The sequence below is a fragment of the Oncorhynchus keta genome, unplaced genomic scaffold (genome assembly GCF_023373465.1).
Source record: "Oncorhynchus keta strain PuntledgeMale-10-30-2019 unplaced genomic scaffold, Oket_V2 Un_scaffold_4238_pilon_pilon, whole genome shotgun sequence".
NCBI lineage: Eukaryota > Metazoa > Chordata > Actinopteri > Salmoniformes > Salmonidae > Oncorhynchus > Oncorhynchus keta.
In genome coordinates this window covers 286021-307627 of record NW_026290936.1, presented here as the reverse complement: position 1 = coordinate 307627, position 21607 = coordinate 286021, and the positions used below count along the sequence as shown (strand labels likewise).

At 48.2% G+C, this 21607-nt stretch overlaps 1 long non-coding RNA gene across 3 annotated transcripts; it reads right to left on the bottom strand.

Moving 5' to 3' along the window:
- Nucleotides 1-878: 878 nt before the first annotated feature.
- LOC127928828 (uncharacterized) lies at nt 879-21563 on the bottom strand. Of its 3 annotated transcripts, XR_008132393.1 has the most exons (8): nt 20866-21563; nt 18120-18175; nt 17408-17675; nt 15142-15461; nt 10467-10630; nt 7593-8348; nt 4617-4832; nt 879-1218 (listed from the first exon to the last, which is right to left on the bottom strand). It is a non-coding gene; the product is annotated as an uncharacterized LOC127928828 (long non-coding RNA). The 3 variants fall into 3 exon arrangements; XR_008132391.1 differs by lacking the exons at nt 879-1218; nt 4617-4832; nt 7593-8348; ... (1 more) ...; nt 18120-18175; nt 20866-21563 and adding exons at nt 19734-19897; nt 20702-20859 and having other exon boundaries at nt 9483-10630; nt 15142-15513; XR_008132392.1 differs by lacking the exons at nt 879-1218; nt 4617-4832; nt 7593-8348; nt 17408-17675; nt 18120-18175 and having other exon boundaries at nt 9483-10630.
- Between the last annotated feature and the right edge of the window lie 44 nt (nt 21564-21607).

The following is a 21607-nucleotide window of genomic DNA, read 5'->3' as shown; positions in this document are numbered from 1 at the left end:
AACACTGTCCCACTACATCACCACTAGACAGTCTACTGATACAGACCACCTAACACTGTCCCAATACATCCACCACTAGACAGACAGTCTGGCTGATACAGACCACCTAACACTGTCCCACTACATCCACCACTAGACAGTCTACTGATACAGACCACCTAACACTGTCCCACTGATCCACCACTAGACAGTCTACTGATACAGACCACCTAACACTGTCCCACTACATCACCACTAGACAGACAGTCTACTGGTACAGACCATCTAACACTGTCCCACTACATCCACCACTAGACAGTCTACTGATACAGACCATCTAACACTGTCCCACTACATCCACCACTAGACAGACAGTCTACTGATACAGACCACCTAACACTGTCCCACCATTCACCACTAGACAGTCTACTGATACAGACCATCTAACACTGTCCCACTACATCCACCACTAGACAGACAGTCTACTGATACAGACCACCTAACACTGTCCCACTACATCACCACTAGACAGACAGTCTACTGATACAGACCACCTAACACTGTCCCACTACATCCACCACTAGACAGACAGTCTACTGATACAGACCACCTAACACTGTCTACTACATCCACCACTAGACAGTCTACTGGTACAGACCACCTAACACTGTCCCACTACATCCACCACTAGACAGACAGTCTACTGATACAGACCACCTAACACTGTCCCACTACATCCCCCACTAGACAGTCTACTGATACCACCTTACACTGTCCCACTGAGACAGACAGTCTACTGATACAGACCACCTAACACTGTCCCACTACATCCACCACTAGACAGACAGTCTACTGATACAGACCACCTAACACTGTCCCACTACCCCCCACTAGACAGTCTACTGATACAGACCACCTAACACTGTCCCACTACATCCACCACTAGACAGTCTACTGATACAGACCACCTAACACTGTCCACTACATCCACCACTAGACAGTCTACTGATACAGACCACCTAACACTGTCCCACTACATCCACCACTAGACAGACAGTCTACTGATACAGACCACCTAACACTGTCCCACTACATCCACCACTAGACAGACAGTCTACTGATACAGACCACCTAACACTGTCCCACTACATCCACCACTAGACAGTCTACTGATACAGACCACCTAACACTGTCCCACTACATCCACCACTAGACAGACAGTCTACTGATACAGACCACCTAACACTGTCCCACTACATCCACCACTAGACAGACAGTCTACTGATACAGACCACCTAACACTGTCCCACTACATCCACCACTAGACAGACAGTCTACTGATACAGACCACCTAACACTGTCCCACTACATCCACCACTAGACAGACAGTCTACTGATACAGACCACCTAACACTGTCCCACTACATCCACCACTACACAGACAGTCTACTGATACAGACCACCTAACACTGTCCCACTACATCCACCACTAGACAGTCTACTGATACAGACCACCTAACACTGTCCCACTACATCCACCACTAGACAGTCTACTGATACAGACCACCTAACACTGTCCCACTACATCCACCACTAGACAGACAGTCTACTGATACAGACCACCTAACACTGTCCCACTACATCCACCACTAGACAGTCTACTGATACAGACCACCTAACACTGTCCCACTACATCCACCACTAGACAGTCTACTGATACAGACCACCTAACACTGTCCCACTACATCCACCACTAGACAGACAGTCTACTGGTACAGACCATCTAACACTGTCCCACTACATCCACCACTAGACAGTCTACTGATACAGACCATCTAACACTGTCCCACTACATCCACCACTAGACAGACAGTCTACTGATACAGACCACCTAACACTGTCCCACTACATCCACCACTAGACAGTCTACTGATACAGACCATCTAACACTGTCCACTACATCCACCACTAGACAGTCTACTGATACAGACCACCTAACACTGTCCCACTACATCCACCACTAGACAGACAGTCTATCTGGTACAGACCACCTAACACTGTCCCACTACATCCACCACTAGACAGACAGTCTACTGATACAGACCACCTAACACTGTCCTACTACATCCACCACTAGACAGTCTACTGGTACAGACCACCTAACACTGTCCCACTACATCCACCACTAGACAGACAGTCTACCGGTACAGACCACCTAACACTGTCCCACTACATCCACCACTAGACAGTCGACTGATACAGACCACCTAACACTGTCCCACTACATCCACCACTAGACAGTCTACTGATACAGACCACCTAACACTGTCCCACTACATCCACCACTAGACAGTCTACTGATACAGACCATCTAACACTGTCCCACTACATCCACCACGAGACAGTCTACTGGTACAGACCACCTAACACTGTCCCACTACATCCACCACTAGACAGACAGTCTACTGGTACAGACCATCTAACACTGTCCCACTACATCCACCACTAGACAGTCTACTGATACAGACCATCTAACACTGTCCCACTACATCCACCACTAGACAGACAGTCTACCGATACAGACCACCTAACACTGTCCCACTACATCCACCACTAGACAGACAGTCTACTGATACAGACCACCTAACACTGTCCCACTACATCCACCACTAGACAGACAGTCTACTGATACAGACCACCTAACACTGTCCCACTACATCCACCACTAGACAGTCTACTGATACAGACCATCTAACACTGTCCCACTACATCCACCACTAGACAGACAGTCTACTGATACAGACCATCTAACACTGTCCCACTACATCCACCACTAGACAGTCTACTGATACAGACCACCTAACACTGTCCCACTACATCCACCACTAGACAGACAGTCTACTGATACAGACCACCTAACACTGTCCCACTACATCCACCACTAGACAGACAGTCTACTGATACAGACCACCTAACACTGTCCCACTACATCGACCACTACACAGACAGTCTACTGATACAGACCACCTAACACTGTCCCACTACATCCACCACTAGACAGTCTACTGATACAGACCACCTAACACTGTCCCACTACATCCACCACTAGACAGTCTACTGATACAGACCACCTAACACTGTCCCACTACATCCACCACTAGACAGACAGTCTACTGATACAGACCACCTAACACTGTCCCACTACATCCACCACTAGACAGTCTACTGATACAGACCACCTAACACTGTCCCACTACATCCACCACTAGACAGTCTACTGATACAGACCACCTAACACTGTCCCACTACATCCACCACTAGACAGACAGTCTACTGGTACAGACCATCTAACACTGTCCCACTACATCCACCACTAGACAGTCTACTGATACAGACCATCTAACACTGTCCCACTACATCCACCACTAGACAGACAGTCTACTGATACAGACCACCTAACACTGTCCCACTACATCCACCACTAGACAGTCTACTGATACAGACCACTAACACTGTCCCACTACATCCACCACTAGACAGTCTACTGATACAGACCACCTAACACTGTCCCACTACATCCACCACTAGACAGACAGTCTACTGGTACAGACCACCTAACACTGTCCCACTACATCCACCACTAGACAGACAGTCTACCAGACCACCTAACACTGTCCTACTACATCCACCACTAGACAGTCTACTGATACAGACCACCTAACACTGTCCCACTACATCCACCACTAGACAGACAGTCTACTGATACAGACCACCTAACACTGTCCTACTACATCCACCACTAGACAGTCTACTGATACAGACCACCTAACACTGTCCCACTACATCCACCACTAGACAGACAGTCTACTGATACAGACCACCTAACACTGTCCCACTACATCCACCACTAGACAGTCTACTGATACAGACCACCTAACACTGTCCCACTACATCCACCACTAGACAGTCTACTGATACAGACCACCTAACACTGTCCCACTACATCCACCACTAGACAGACAGTCTACTGGTACAGACCACCTAACACTGTCCCACTACATCCACCACTAGACAGTCTACTGATACAGACCATCTAACACTGTCCCACTACATCCACCACTAGACAGACAGTCTACTGATACAGACCACCTAACACTGTCCCACTACATCCACCACTAGACAGACAGTCTACTGATACAGACCACCTAACACTGTCCCACTACATCCACCACTAGACAGACAGTCTACTGATACAGACCACCTAACACTGTCCCACTACATCCACCACTAGACAGTCTACTGATACAGACCATCTAACACTGTCCCACTACATCCACCACTAGACAGACAGTCTACTGATACAGACCATCTAACACTGTTCCACTACATCCACCACTAGACAGTCTACTGATACAGACCACCTAACACTGTCCCACTACATCCACCACTAGACAGTCTACTGATACAGACCATCTAACACTGTCCCACTACATCCACCACTAGACAGTCTACTGATACAGACCACCTAACACTGTCCCACTACATCCACCACTAGACAGACAGTCTACTGATACAGACCACCTAACACTGTCCCACTACATCCACCACTAGACAGACAGTCTACTGATACAGACCACCTAACACTGTCCCACTACATCCACCACTAGACAGTCTACTGATACAGACCACCTAACACTGTCCCACTACATCCACCACTAGACAGACAGTCTACTGATACAGACCACCTAACACTGTCCCACTACATCCACCACTAGACAGTCTACTGATACAGACCACCTAACACTGTCCCACTACATCCACCACTAGACAGACAGTCTACTGATACAGACCACCTAACACTGTCCCACTACATCCACCACTAGACAGACAGTCTACTGATACAGACCACCTAACACTGTCCCACTACATCCACCACTACACAGACAGTCTACTGATACAGACCACCTAACACTGTCCCACTACATCCACCACTAGACAGTCTACTGATACAGACCACCTAACACTGTCCCACTACATCCACCACTAGACAGTCTACTGATACAGACCACCTAACACTGTCCCACTACATCCACCACTAGACAGACAGTCTACTGATACAGACCACCTAACACTGTCCCACTACATCCACCACTAGACAGTCTACTGATACAGACCACCTAACACTGTCCCACTACATCCACCACTAGACAGTCTACTGATACAGACCACCTAACACTGTCCCACTACATCCACCACTAGACAGACAGTCTACTGGTACAGACCATCTAACACTGTCCCACTACATCCACCACTAGACAGTCTACTGATACAGACCATCTAACACTGTCCCACTACATCCACCACTAGACAGACAGTCTACTGATACAGACCACCTAACACTGTCCCACTACATCCACCACTAGACAGTCTACTGTCAGACCATCTAACACTGTCCCACTACATCCACCACTAGACAGTCTACTGATACAGACCACCTAACACTGTCCCACTACATCCACCACTAGACAGACAGTCTATCGGTACAGACCACCTAACACTGTCCCACTACATCCACCACTAGACAGACAGTCTACTGGTACAGACCACCTAACACTGTCCTACTACATCCACCACTAGACAGTCTACTGATACAGACCACCTAACACTGTCCCACTACATCCACCACTAGACAGACAGTCTACTGATACAGACCACCTAACACTGTCCTACTACATCCACCACTAGACAGTCTACTGATACAGACCACCTAACACTGTCCCACTACATCCACCACTAGACAGACAGTCTACTGATACAGACCACCTAACACTGTCCCACTACATCCACCACTAGACAGTCTACTGATACAGACCACCTAACACTGTCCCACTACATCCACCACTAGACAGTCTACTGATACAGACCACCTAACACTGTCCCACTACATCCACCACTAGACAGACAGTCTACTGGTACAGACCATCTAACACTGTCCCACTACATCCACCACTAGACAGTCTACTGATACAGACCATCTAACACTGTCCCACTACATCCACCACTAGACAGACAGTCTACTGATACAGACCACCTAACACTGTCCCACTACATCCACCACTAGACAGACAGTCTACTGATACAGACCACCTAACACTGTCCCACTACATCCACCACTAGACAGACAGTCTACTGATACAGACCACCTAACACTGTCCCACTACATCCACCACTAGACAGTCTACTGATACAGACCATCTAACACTGTCCCACTACATCCACCACTAGACAGACAGTCTACTGATACAGACCACCTAACACTGTCCCACTACATCCACCACTAGACAGTCTACTGATACAGACCACCTAACACTGTCCCACTACATCCACCACTAGACAGTCTACTGATACAGACCATCTAACACTGTCCCACTACATCCACCACTAGACAGTCTACTGATACAGACCACCTAACACTGTCCCACTACATCCACCACTAGACAGACAGTCTACTGATACAGACCACCTAACACTGTCCCACTACATCCACCACTAGACAGACAGTCTACTGATACAGACCACCTAACACTGTCCCACTACATCCACCACTAGACAGACAGTCTACTGATACAGACCACCTAACACTGTCCCACTACATCCACCACTAGACAGACAGTCTACTGATACAGACCACCTAACACTGTCCCACTACATCCACCACTACACAGACAGTCTACTGATACAGACCACCTAACACTGTCCCACTACATCCACCACTAGACAGACAGTCTACTGATACAGACCACCTAACACTGTCCCACTACATCCACCACTAGACAGTCTACTGATACAGACCACCTAACACTGTCCCACTACATCCACCACTAGACAGTCTACTGATACAGACCACCTAACACTGTCCCACTACATCCACCACTAGACAGACAGTCTACTGATACAGACCACCTAACACTGTCCCACTACATCCACCACTAGACAGTCTACTGACAGACCACCTAACACTGTCCCACTACATCCACCACTAGACAGACAGTCTACTGGTACAGACCATCTAACACTGTCCCACTACATCCACCACTAGACAGTCTACTGATACAGACCATCTAACACTGTCCCACTACATCCACCACTAGACAGACAGTCTACTGATACAGACCACCTAACACTGTCCCACTACATCCACCACTAGACAGTCTACTGATACAGACCATCTAACACTGTCCCACTACATCCACCACTAGACAGACAGTCTACTGATACAGACCACCTAACACTGTCCCACTACATCCACCACTAGACAGACAGTCTATCGGTACAGACCACCTAACACTGTCCCACTACATCCACCACTAGACAGACAGTCTACTGGTACAGACCACCTAACACTGTCCTACTACATCCACCACTAGACAGTCTACTGATACAGACCACCTAACACTGTCCCACTACATCCACCACTAGACAGACAGTCTACTGATACAGACCACCTAACACTGTCCTACTACATCCACCACTAGACAGTCTACTGATACAGACCACCTAACACTGTCCCACTACATCCACCACTAGACAGACAGTCTACTGATACAGACCACCTAACACTGTCCCACTACATCCACCACTAGACAGTCTACTGATACAGACCACCTAACACTGTCCCACTACATCCACCACTAGACAGTCTACTGATACAGACCACCTAACACTGTCCCACTACATCCACCACTAGACAGACAGTCTACTGGTACAGACCATCTAACACTGTCCCACTACATCCACCACTAGACAGTCTACTGATACAGACCATCTAACACTGTCCCACTACATCCACCACTAGACAGACAGTCTACCGATACAGACCACCTAACACTGTCCCACTACATCCACCACTAGACAGACAGTCTACTGATACAGACCACCTAACACTGTCCCACTACATCCACCACTAGACAGACAGTCTACTGATACAGACCACCTAACACTGTCCCACTACATCCACCACTAGACAGTCTACTGATACAGACCATCTAACACTGTCCCACTACATCCACCACTAGACAGACAGTCTACTGATACAGACCATCTAACACTGTCCCACTACATCCACCACTAGACAGTCTACTGATACAGACCACCTAACACTGTCCCACTACATCCACCACTAGACAGTCTACTGATACAGACCACCTAACACTGTCCCACTACATCCACCACTAGACAGTCTACTGATACAGACCACCTAACACTGTCCCACTACATCCACCACTAGACAGACAGTCTACTGATACAGACCACCTAACACTGTCCCACTACATCCACCACTAGACAGACAGTCTACTGGTACAGACCACCTAACACTGTCCCACTACATCCACCACTAGACAGTCTACTGATACAGACCACCTAACACTGTCCCACTACATCCACCACTAGACAGACAGTCTACTGATACAGACCACCTAACACTGTCCCACTACATCCACCACTAGACAGTCTACTGATACAGACCACCTAACACTGTCCCACTACATCCACCACTAGACAGACAGTCTACTGATACAGACCACCTAACACTGTCCCACTACATCCACCACTAGACAGTCTACTGATACAGACCACCTAACACTGTCCCACTACATCCACCACTAGACAGTCTACTGATACAGACCACCTAACACTGTCCCACTACATCCACCACTAGACAGACAGTCTACTGGTACAGACCATCTAACACTGTCCCACTACATCCACCACTAGACAGTCTACTGATACAGACCATCTAACACTGTCCCACCATCCACCACTAGACAGACAGTCTACTGATACAGACCACCTAACACTGTCCCACTACATCCACCACTAGACAGTCTACTGATACAGACCATCTAACACTGTCCCACTACATCCACCACTAGACAGTCTACTGATACAGACCACCTAACACTGTCCCACTACATCCACCACTAGACAGACAGTCTATCGGTACAGACCACCTAACACTGTCCCACTACATCCACCACTAGACAGACAGTCTACTGGTACAGACCACCTAACACTGTCCTACTACATCCACCACTAGACAGTCTACTGATACAGACCACCTAACACTGTCCCACTACATCCACCACTAGACAGACAGTCTACCGGTACAGACCACCTAACACTGTCCCACTACATCCACCACTAGACAGTCTACTGATACAGACCACCTAACACTGTCCCACTACATCCACCACTAGACAGTCTACTGATACAGACCACCTAACACTGTCCCACTACATCCACCACTAGACAGTCTACTGGTACAGACCACCTAACACTGTCCCACTACATCCACCACTAGACAGTCTACTGATACAGACCACCTAACACTGTCCCACTACATCCACCACTAGACAGACAGTCTACTGATACAGACCACCTAACACTGTCCCACTACATCCACCACTAGACAGTCTACTGGTACAGACCACCTAACACTGTCCCACTACATCCACCACTAGACAGACAGACTACTGATACAGACCATCTAACACTGTCCCACTACATCCACCACTAGACAGACAGTCTACTGATACAGACCACCTAACACTGTCCCACTACATCCACCACTAGACAGACAGTCTACTGATACAGACCACCTAACACTGTCCCACTACATCCACCACTAGACAGACAGTCTACTGATACAGACCACCTAACACTGTCCCACTACATCCACCACTAGACAGACAGTCTACTGATACAGACCACCTAACACTGTCCCACTACATCCACCACTAGACAGACAGTCTACTGATACAGACCACCTAACACTGTCCCACTACATCCACCACTAGACAGACAGTCTACTGATACAGACCACCTAACACTGTCCCACTACATCCACCACTAGACAGACAGTCTACTGATACAGACCACCTAACACTGTCCCACTACATCCACCACTAGACAGTCTACTGGTACAGACCACCTAACACTGTCCCACTACATCCACCACTAGACAGACAGTCTACTGATACAGACCACCAAACACTGTCCCACTACATCCACCACTAGACAGACAGTCTACTGATACAGACCACCTAACACTGTCCCACTACATCCACCACTAGACAGACAGTCTACTGATACAGACCACCTAACACTGTCCCACTACATCCACCACTAGACAGACAGTCTACTGATACAGACCACCTAACACTGTCCCACTACATCCACCACTAGACAGACAGTCTACTGATACAGACCACCTAACACTGTCCCACTACATCCACCACTAGACAGACAGTCTACTGATACAGACCATCTAACACTGTCCCACTACATCCACCACTAGACAGTCTACTGGTACAGACCACCTAACACTGTCCCACTACATCCACCACTAGACAGACAGTCTACTGGTACAGACCATCTAACACTGTCCCACTACATCCACCACTAGACAGTCTACTGGTACAGACCACCTAACACTGTCCCACTACATCCACCACTAGACAGACAGTCTACTGGTACAGACCACCTAACACTGTCCCACTACATCCACCACTAGACAGTCTACTGATACAGACCACCTAACACTGTCCCACTGCATCCACCACTAGACAGACAGTCTACTGATACAGACCACCTAACACTGTCCCACTACATCCACCACTAGACAGACAGTCTAACACTGACTACAGACCACCAGACCATCTAACACTGTCCCACTACATCCACCACTAGACAGTCTACTGATACAGACCACCTAACACTGTCCCACTACATCCACCACTAGACAGTCTACTGATACAGACCACCTAACACTGTCCCACTACATCCACCACTAGACAGTCTACTGATACAGACCACCTAACACTGTCCCACTACATCCACCACTAGACAGACAGTCTACTGATACAGACCACCTAACACTGTCCCACTACATCCACCACTAGACAGACAGTCTACTGATACAGACCACCTAACACTGTCCCACTACATCCACCACTAGACAGACAGTCTACTGATACAGACCACCTAACACTGTCCCACTACATCCACCACTAGACAGACAGTCTACTGATACAGACCACCTAACACTGTCCCACTACATCCACCACTACACAGACAGTCTACTGATACAGACCACCTAACACTGTCCCACTACATCCACCACTACACAGACAGTCTACTGATACAGACCACCTAACACTGTCCCACTACATCCACCACTAGACAGTCTACTGATACAGACCACCTAACACTGTCCCACTACATCCACCACTAGACAGACAGTCTACTGATACAGACCACCTAACACTGTCCCACTACATCCACCACTAGACAGTCTACTGATACAGACCACCTAACACTGTCCCACTACATCCACCACTAGACAGTCTACTGATACAGACCACCTAACACTGTCCCACTACATCCACCACTAGACAGACAGTCTACTGGTACAGACCATCTAACACTGTCCCACTACATCCACCACTAGACAGTCTACTGATACAGACCATCTAACACTGTCCCACTACATCCACCACTAGACAGACAGTCTACTGATACAGACCACCTAACACTGTCCCACATCCACCACTAGACAGTCTACTGATACAGACCATCTAACACTGTCCCACTACATCCACCACTAGACAGTCTACTGATACAGACCACCTAACACTGTCCCACTACATCCACCACTAGACAGACAGTCTATCGGTACAGACCACCTAACACTGTCCCACTACATCCACCACTACAGACAGTCTACCGGTACAGACCACCTAACACTGTCCTACTACATCCACCACTAGACAGTCTACTGATACAGACCACCTAACACTGTCCCACTACATCCACCACTAGACAGACAGTCTACTGGTACAGACCACCTAACACTGTCCCACTACATCCACCACTAGACAGTCTACTGATACAGACCACCTAACACTGTCCCACTACATCCACCACTAGACAGACAGTCTACTGATACAGACCACCTAACACTGTCCCACTACATCCACCACTAGACAGTCTACTGATACAGACCACCTAACACTGTCCCACTACATCCACCACTAGACAGTCTACTGATACAGACCACCTAACACTGTCCCACTACATCCACCACTAGACAGACAGTCTACTGATACAGACCACCTAACACTGTCCCACTACATCCACCACTAGACAGTCTACTGATACAGACCATCTAACACTGTCCCACTACATCCACCACTAGACAGACAGTCTACTGATACAGACCATCTAACACTGTCCCACTACATCCACCACTAGACAGTCTACTGATACAGACCACCTAACACTGTCCCACTACATCCACCACTAGACAGTCTACTGATACAGACCATCTAACACTGTCCCACTACATCCACCACTAGACAGTCTACTGATACAGACCACCTAACACTGTCCCACTACATCCACCACTAGACAGACAGTCTACTGATACAGACCACCTAACACTGTCCCACTACATCCACCACTAGACAGACAGTCTACTGATACAGACCACCTAACACTGTCCCACTACATCCACCACTAGACAGACAGTCTACTGATACAGACCACCTAACACTGTCCCACTACATCCACCACTACACAGACAGTCTACTGATACAGACCACCTAACACTGTCCCACTACATCCACCACTAGACAGTCTACTGATACAGACCACCTAACACTGTCCCACTACATCCACCACTAGACAGTCTACTGATACAGACCACCTAACACTGTCCCACTACATCCACCACTAGACAGACAGTCTACTGATACAGACCACCTAACACTGTCCCACTACATCCACCACTAGACAGTCTACTGATACAGACCACCTAACACTGTCCCACTACATCCACCACTAGACAGTCTACTGATACAGACCACCTAACACTGTCCCACTACATCCACCACTAGACAGACAGTCTACTGGTACAGACCATCTAACACTGTCCCACTACATCCACCACTAGACAGTCTACTGATACAGACCATCTAACACTGTCCCACTACATCCACCACTAGACAGACAGTCTACTGATACAGACCACCTAACACTGTCCCACTACATCCACCACGAGACAGTCTACTGATACAGACCATCTAACACTGTCCCACTACATCCACCACTAGACAGTCTACTGATACAGACCACCTAACACTGTCCCACTACATCCACCACTAGACAGACAGTCTATCGGTACAGACCACCTAACACTGTCCCACTATATCCACCACTAGACAGACAGTCTACCGGTACAGACCACCTAACACTGTCCTACTACATCCACCACTAGACAGTCTACTGATACAGACCACCTAACACTGTCCCACTACATCCACCACTAGACAGTCTACTGGTACAGACCACCTAACACTGTCCCACTACATCCACCACTAGACAGTCTACTGATACAGACCACCTAACACTGTCCCACTACATCCACCACTAGACAGACAGTCTACTGATACAGACCACCTAACACTGTCCCACTACATCCACCACTAGACAGTCTACTGATACAGACCACCTAACACTGTCCCACTACATCCACCACTAGACAGTCTACTGATACAGACCACCTAACACTGTCCCACTACATCCACCACTAGACAGACAGTCTACTGATACAGACCACCTAACACTGTCCCACTACATCCACCACTAGACAGACAGTCTACTGATACAGACCACCTAACACTGTCCCACTACATCCACCACTAGACAGACAGTCTACTGATACAGACCACCTAACACTGTCCCACTACATCCACCACTAGACAGACAGTCTACTGATACAGACCACCTAACACTGTCCCACTACATCCACCACTAGACAGACAGTCTACTGATACAGACCACCTAACACTGTCCCACTACATCCACCACTAGACAGACAGTCTACTGATACAGACCACCTAACACTGTCCCACTACATCCACCACTAGACAGACAGTCTACTGATACAGACCACCTAACACTGTCCCACTACATCCACCACTAGACAGTCTACTGGTACAGACCACCTAACACTGTCCCACTACATCCACCACTAGACAGACAGTCTACTGATACAGACCACCAAACACTGTCCCACTACATCCACCACTAGACAGACAGTCTACTGATACAGACCATCTAACACTGTCCCACTACATCCACCACTAGACAGACAGTCTACTGATACAGACCACCTAACACTGTCCCACTACATCCACCACTAGACAGACAGTCTACTGATACAGACCACCTAACACTGTCCCACTACATCCACCACTAGACAGACTACTGATACAGACCACCTAACACTGTCCCACTACATCCACCACTAGACAGACAGTCTACTGATACAGACCACCTAACACTGTCCCACTACATCCACCACTAGACAGTCTACTGATACAGACCATCTAACACTGTCCCACTACATCCACCACTAGACAGACAGTCTACTGATACAGACCACCTAACACTGTCCCACTACATCCACCACTAGACAGACAGTCTACTGATACAGACCACCTAACACTGTCCCACTACATCCACCACTAGACAGACAGTCTACTGATACAGACCACCTAACACTGTCCCACTACATCCACCACTAGACAGTCTACTGATACAGACCATCTAACACTGTCCCACTACATCCACCACTAGACAGACAGTCTACTGATACAGACCATCTAACACTGTCCCACTACATCCACCACTAGACAGTCTACTGATACAGACCACCTAACACTGTCCCACTACATCCACCACTAGACAGTCTACTGATACAGACCATCTAACACTGTCCCACTACATCCACCACTAGACAGTCTACTGATACAGACCACCTAACACTGTCCCACTACATCCACCACTAGACAGACAGTCTACTGATACAGACCACCTAACACTGTCCCACTACATCCACCACTAGACAGACAGTCTACTGATACAGACCACCTAACACTGTCCCACTACATCCACCACTAGACAGACAGTCTACTGATACAGACCACCTAACACTGTCCCACTACATCCACCACTAGACAGACAGTCTACTGATACAGACCACCTAACACTGTCCCACTACATCCACCACTAGACAGACAGTCTACTGATACAGACCACCTAACACTGTCCCACTACATCCACCACTAGACAGTCTACTGATACAGACCACCTAACACTGTCCCACTACATCCACCACTAGACAGTCTACTGATACAGACCACCTAACACTGTCCCACTACATCCACCACTAGACAGACAGTCTACTGATACAGACCACCTAACACTGTCCCACTACATCCACCACTAGACAGTCTACTGATACAGACCACCTAACACTGTCCCACTACATCCACCACTAGACAGTCTACTGATACAGACCACCTAACACTGTCCCACTACATCCACCACTAGACAGACAGTCTACTGGTACAGACCACCTAACACTGTCCCACTACATCCACCACTAGACAGTCTACTGATACAGACCATCTAACACTGTCCCACTACATCCACCACTAGACAGACAGTCTACTGATACAGACCACCTAACACTGTCCCACTACATCCACCACTAGACAGTCTACTGATACAGACCATCTAACACTGTCCCACTACATCCACCACTAGACAGACAGTCTACTGATACAGACCACCTAACACTGTCCCACTACATCCACCACTAGACAGACAGTCTACGGTACAGACCACCTAACACTGTCCCACTACATCCACCACTAGACAGACAGTCTACCGGTACAGACCACCTAACACTGTCCTACTACATCCACCACTAGACAGTCTACTGATACAGACCACCTAACACTGTCCCACTACATCCACCACTAGACAGACAGTCTACTGGTACAGACCATCTAACACTGTCCCACTACATCCACCACTAGACAGTCTACTGATACAGACCATCTAACACTGTCCCACTACATCCACCACTAGACAGACAGTCTACCGATACAGACCACCTAACACTGTCCCACTACATCCACCACTAGACAGACAGTCTACTGATACAGACCACCTAACACTGTCCCACTACATCCACCACTAGACAGACAGTCTACTGATACAGACCACCTAACACTGTCCCACTACATCCACCACTAGACAGTCTACTGATACAGACCATCTAACACTGTCCCACTACATCCACCACTAGACAGACAGTCTACTGATACAGACCACCTAACACTGTCCCACTACATCCACCACTAGACAGTCTACTGATACAGACCACCTAACACTGTCCCACACATCCACCACTAGACAGTCTACTGATACAGACCATCTAACACTGTCCCACTACATCCACCACTAGACAGTCTACTGATACAGACCACCTAACACTGTCCCACTACATCCACCACTAGACAGACAGTCTATCGGTACAGACCACCTAACACTGTCCCACTACATCCACCACTAGACAGACAGTCTACCGGTACAGACCACCTAACACTGTCCTACTACATCCACCACTAGACAGTCTACTGATACAGACCACCTAACACTGTCCCACTACATCCACCACTACACAGACAGTCTACTGATACAGACCACCTAACACTGTCCCACTACATCCACCACTAGACAGTCTACTGATACAGACCACCTAACACTGTCCCACTACATCCACCACTAGACAGACAGTCTACTGATACAGACCACCTAACACTGTCCCACTACATCCACCACTAGACAGTCTACTGATACAGACCACCTAACACTGTCCCACTACATCCACCACTAGACAGTCTACTGATACAGACCACCTAACACTGTCCCACTACATCCACCACTAGACAGACAGTCTACTGGTACAGACCATCTAACACTGTCCCACTACATCCACCACTAGACAGTCTACTGATACAGACCATCTAACACTGTCCCACTACATCCACCACTAGACAGACAGTCTACTGATACAGACCACCTAACACTGTCCCACTACATCCACCACGAGACAGTCTACTGATACAGACCATCTAACACTGTCCCACTACATCCACCACTAGACAGTCTACTGATACAGACCACCTAACACTGTCCCACTACATCCACCACTAGACAGACAGTCTATCGGTACAGACCACCTAACACTGTCCCACTATATCCACCACTAGACAGACAGTCTACCGGTACAGACCACCTAACACTGTCCTACTACATCCACCACTAGACAGTCTACTGATACAGACCACCTAACACTGTCCCACTACATCCACCACTAGACAGACAGTCTACCGGTACAGACCACCTAACACTGTCCTACTACATCCACCACTAGACAGTCTACTGATACAGACCACCTAACACTGTCCCACTACATCCACCACTAGACAGACAGTCTACTGATACAGACCACCTAACACTGTCCCACTACATCCACCACTAGACAGTCTACTGGTACAGACCACCTAACACTGTCCCACTACATCCACCACTAGACAGTCTACTGATACAGACCACCTAACACTGTCCCACTACATCCACCACTAGACAGACAGTCTACTGATACAGACCACCTAACACTGTCCCACTACATCCACCACTAGACAGACAGTCTACTGATACAGACCACCTAACACTGTCCCACTACATCCACCACTAGACAGTCTACTGGTACAGACCACCTAACACTGTCCCACTACATCCACCACTAGACAGACAGACTACTGATACAGACCACCTAACACTGTCCCACTACATCCACCACTAGACAGACAGTCTACTGATACAGACCACCTAACACTGTCCCACTACATCCACCACTAGACAGTCTACTGGTACAGACCACCTAACACTGTCCCACTACATCCACCACTAGACAGACAGACTACTGATACAGACCACTAACACCTAACTGTCCCACTACATCCACCACTAGACAGACAGTCTACTGGTACAGACCACCTAACACTGTCCCACTACATCCACCACTAGACAGACAGTCTACTGATACAGACCACCTAACACTGTCCCAATACATCCACCACTAGACAGACAGTCTACTGGTACAGACCACCTAACACTGTCCCACTACATCCACCACTAGACAGTCTACTGATACAGACCACCTAACACTGTCCCACTACATCCACCACTAGACAGACAGTCTACTGGTACAGACCACCTAACACTGTCCCACTACATCCACCACTAGACAGACAGTCTACTGATACAGACCACCTAACACTGTCCCAATACATCCACCACTAGACAGACAGTCTACTGATACAGACCACCTAACACTGTCCCACTACATCCACCACTAGACAGTCTACTGGTACAGACCACCTAACACTGTCCCACTACATCCACCACTAGACAGACAGTCTACTGATACAGACCACCTAACACTGTCCCACTACATCCACCACTAGACAGACAGTCTACTGATACAGACCACCTAACACTGTCCCACTACATCCACCACTAGACAGACAGTCTACTGATACAGACCACCTAACACTGTCCCACTACATCCACCACTAGACAGACAGTCTACTGATACAGACCACCTAACACTGTCCCACTACATCCACCACTACACAGACAGTCTACTGATACAGACCACCTAACACTGTCCCACTACATCCACCACTAGACAGTCTACTGATACAGACCACCTAACACTGTCCCACTACATCCACCACTAGACAGACAGTCTACTGATACAGACCACCTAACACTGTCCCACTACATCCACCACTAGACAGTCTACTGATACAGACCACCTAACACTGTCCCACTACATCCACCACTAGACAGACAGTCTACTGGTACAGACCATCTAACACTGTCCCACTACATCCACCACTAGACAGTCTACTGATACAGACCATCTAACACTGTCCCACTACATCCACCACTAGACAGACAGTCTACCGATACAGACCACCTAACACTGTCCCACTACATCCACCACTAGACAGACAGTCTACTGATACAGACCACCTAACACTGTCCCACTACATCCACCACTAGACAGACAGTCTACTGATACAGACCATCTAACACTGTCCCACTACATCCACCACTAGACAGACAGTCTACTGATACAGACCACCTAACACTGTCCCACTACATCCACCACTAGACAGTCTACTGATACAGACCACCTAACACTGTCCCACTACATCCACCACGAGACAGTCTACTGATACAGACCATCTAACACTGTCCCACTACATCCACCACTAGACAGTCTACTGATACAGACCACCTAACACTGTCCCACTACATCCACCACTAGACAGACAGTCTATCGGTACAGACCACCTAACACTGTCCCACTATATCCACCACTAGACAGACAGTCTACCGGTACAGACCACCTAACACTGTCCTACTACATCCACCACTAGACAGTCTACTGATACAGACCATCTAACACTGTCCTACTACATCCACCACTAGACAGACAGTCTACTGATACAGACCACCTAACACTGTCCCACTACATCCACCACTAGACAGACAGTCTACTGATACAGACCACCTAACACTGTCCCACTACATCCACCACTAGACAGACAGTCTACTGATACAGACCATCTAACACTGTCCCACTACATCCACCACTAGACAGACAGTCTACTGATACAGACCATCTAACACTGTCCCACTACATCCACCACCAGTCTACTGACAGACAGTCTACATCCACCACTAGACAGTCTACAGACCACCTAACACTGTCCCACTACATCCACCACTAGACAGTCTACTGATACAGACCACCTAACACTGTCCCACTACATCCACCACTAGACAGACAGTCTATCGGTACAGACCACCTAACACTGTCCCACTACATCCACCACTAGACAGACAGTCTACCGGTACAGACCACCTAACACTGTCCTACTACATCCACCACTAGACAGTCTACTGATACAGACCACCTAACACTGTCCCACTACATCCACCACTACACAGACAGTCTACTGATACAGACCACCTAACACTGTCCCACTACATCCACCACTAGACAGTCTACTGATACAGACCACCTAACACTGTCCCACTACATCCACCACTAGACAGACAGTCTACTGATACAGACCACCTAACACTGTCCCACTACATCCACCACTAGACAGTCTACTGATACAGACCACCTAACACTGTCCCACTACATCCACCACTAGACAGTCTACTGGTACAGACCACCTAACACTGTCCCACTACATCCACCACTAGACAGACAGTCTACTGGTACAGACCATCTAACACTGTCCCACTACATCCACCACTAGACAGTCTACTGGTACAGACCACCTAACACTGTCCCACTACATCCACCACTAGACAGTCTACTGATACAGACCACCTAACACTGTCCCACTACATCCACCACTAGACAGACAGTCTACTGATACAGACCACCTAACACTGTCCCACTACATCCACCACTAGACAGTCTACTGATACAGACCATCTAACACTGTCCCACTACATCCACCACTAGACAGTCTACTGATACAGACCACCTAACACTGTCCCACTACATCCACCACTAGACAGACAGTCTACGGATACAGACCACCTAACACTGTCCCACTACATCCACCACTAGACAGACAGTCTACTGGTACAGACCACCTAACACTGTCCTACTACATCCACCACTAGACAGTCTACTGATACAGACCACCTAACACTGTCCCACTACATCCACCACTAGACAGACAGTCTACCGGTACAGACCACCTAACACTGTCCTACTACATCCACCACTAGACAGTCTACTGATACAGACCACCTAACACTGTCCCACTACATCCACCACTAGACAGACAGTCTACTGATACAGACCACCTAACACTGTCCCACTACATCCACCACTAGACAGTCTACTGGTACAGACCACCTAACACTGTCCCACTACATCCACCACTAGACAGTCTACTGATACAGACCACCGAACACTGTCCCACTACATCCACCACTAGACAGACAGTCTACTGATACAGACCACCTAACACTGTCCCACTACATCCACCACTAGACAGACAGTCTACTGATACAGACCACCTAACACTGTCCCACTACATCCACCACTAGACAGTCTACTGGTACAGACCACCTAACACTGTCCCACTACATCCACCACTAGACAGACAGACTACTGATACAGACCACCTAACACTGTCCCACTACATCCACCACTAGACAGACAGTCTACTGATACAGACCACCTAACACTGTCCCACTACATCCACCACTAGACAGTCTACTGGTACAGACCACCTAACACTGTCCCACTACATCCACCACTAGACAGACAGACTACTGATACAGACCATCTAACACTGTCCCACTACATCCACCACTAGACAGACAGTCTACTGATACAGACCACCTAACACTGTCCCACTACATCCACCACTAGACAGACAGTCTACTGATACAGACCACCTAACACTGTCCCACTACATCCACCACTAGACAGACAGTCTACTGATACAGACCACCTAACACTGTCCCAATACATCCACCACTAGACAGACAGTCTACTGATACAGACCACCTAACACTGTCCCACTACATCCACCACTAG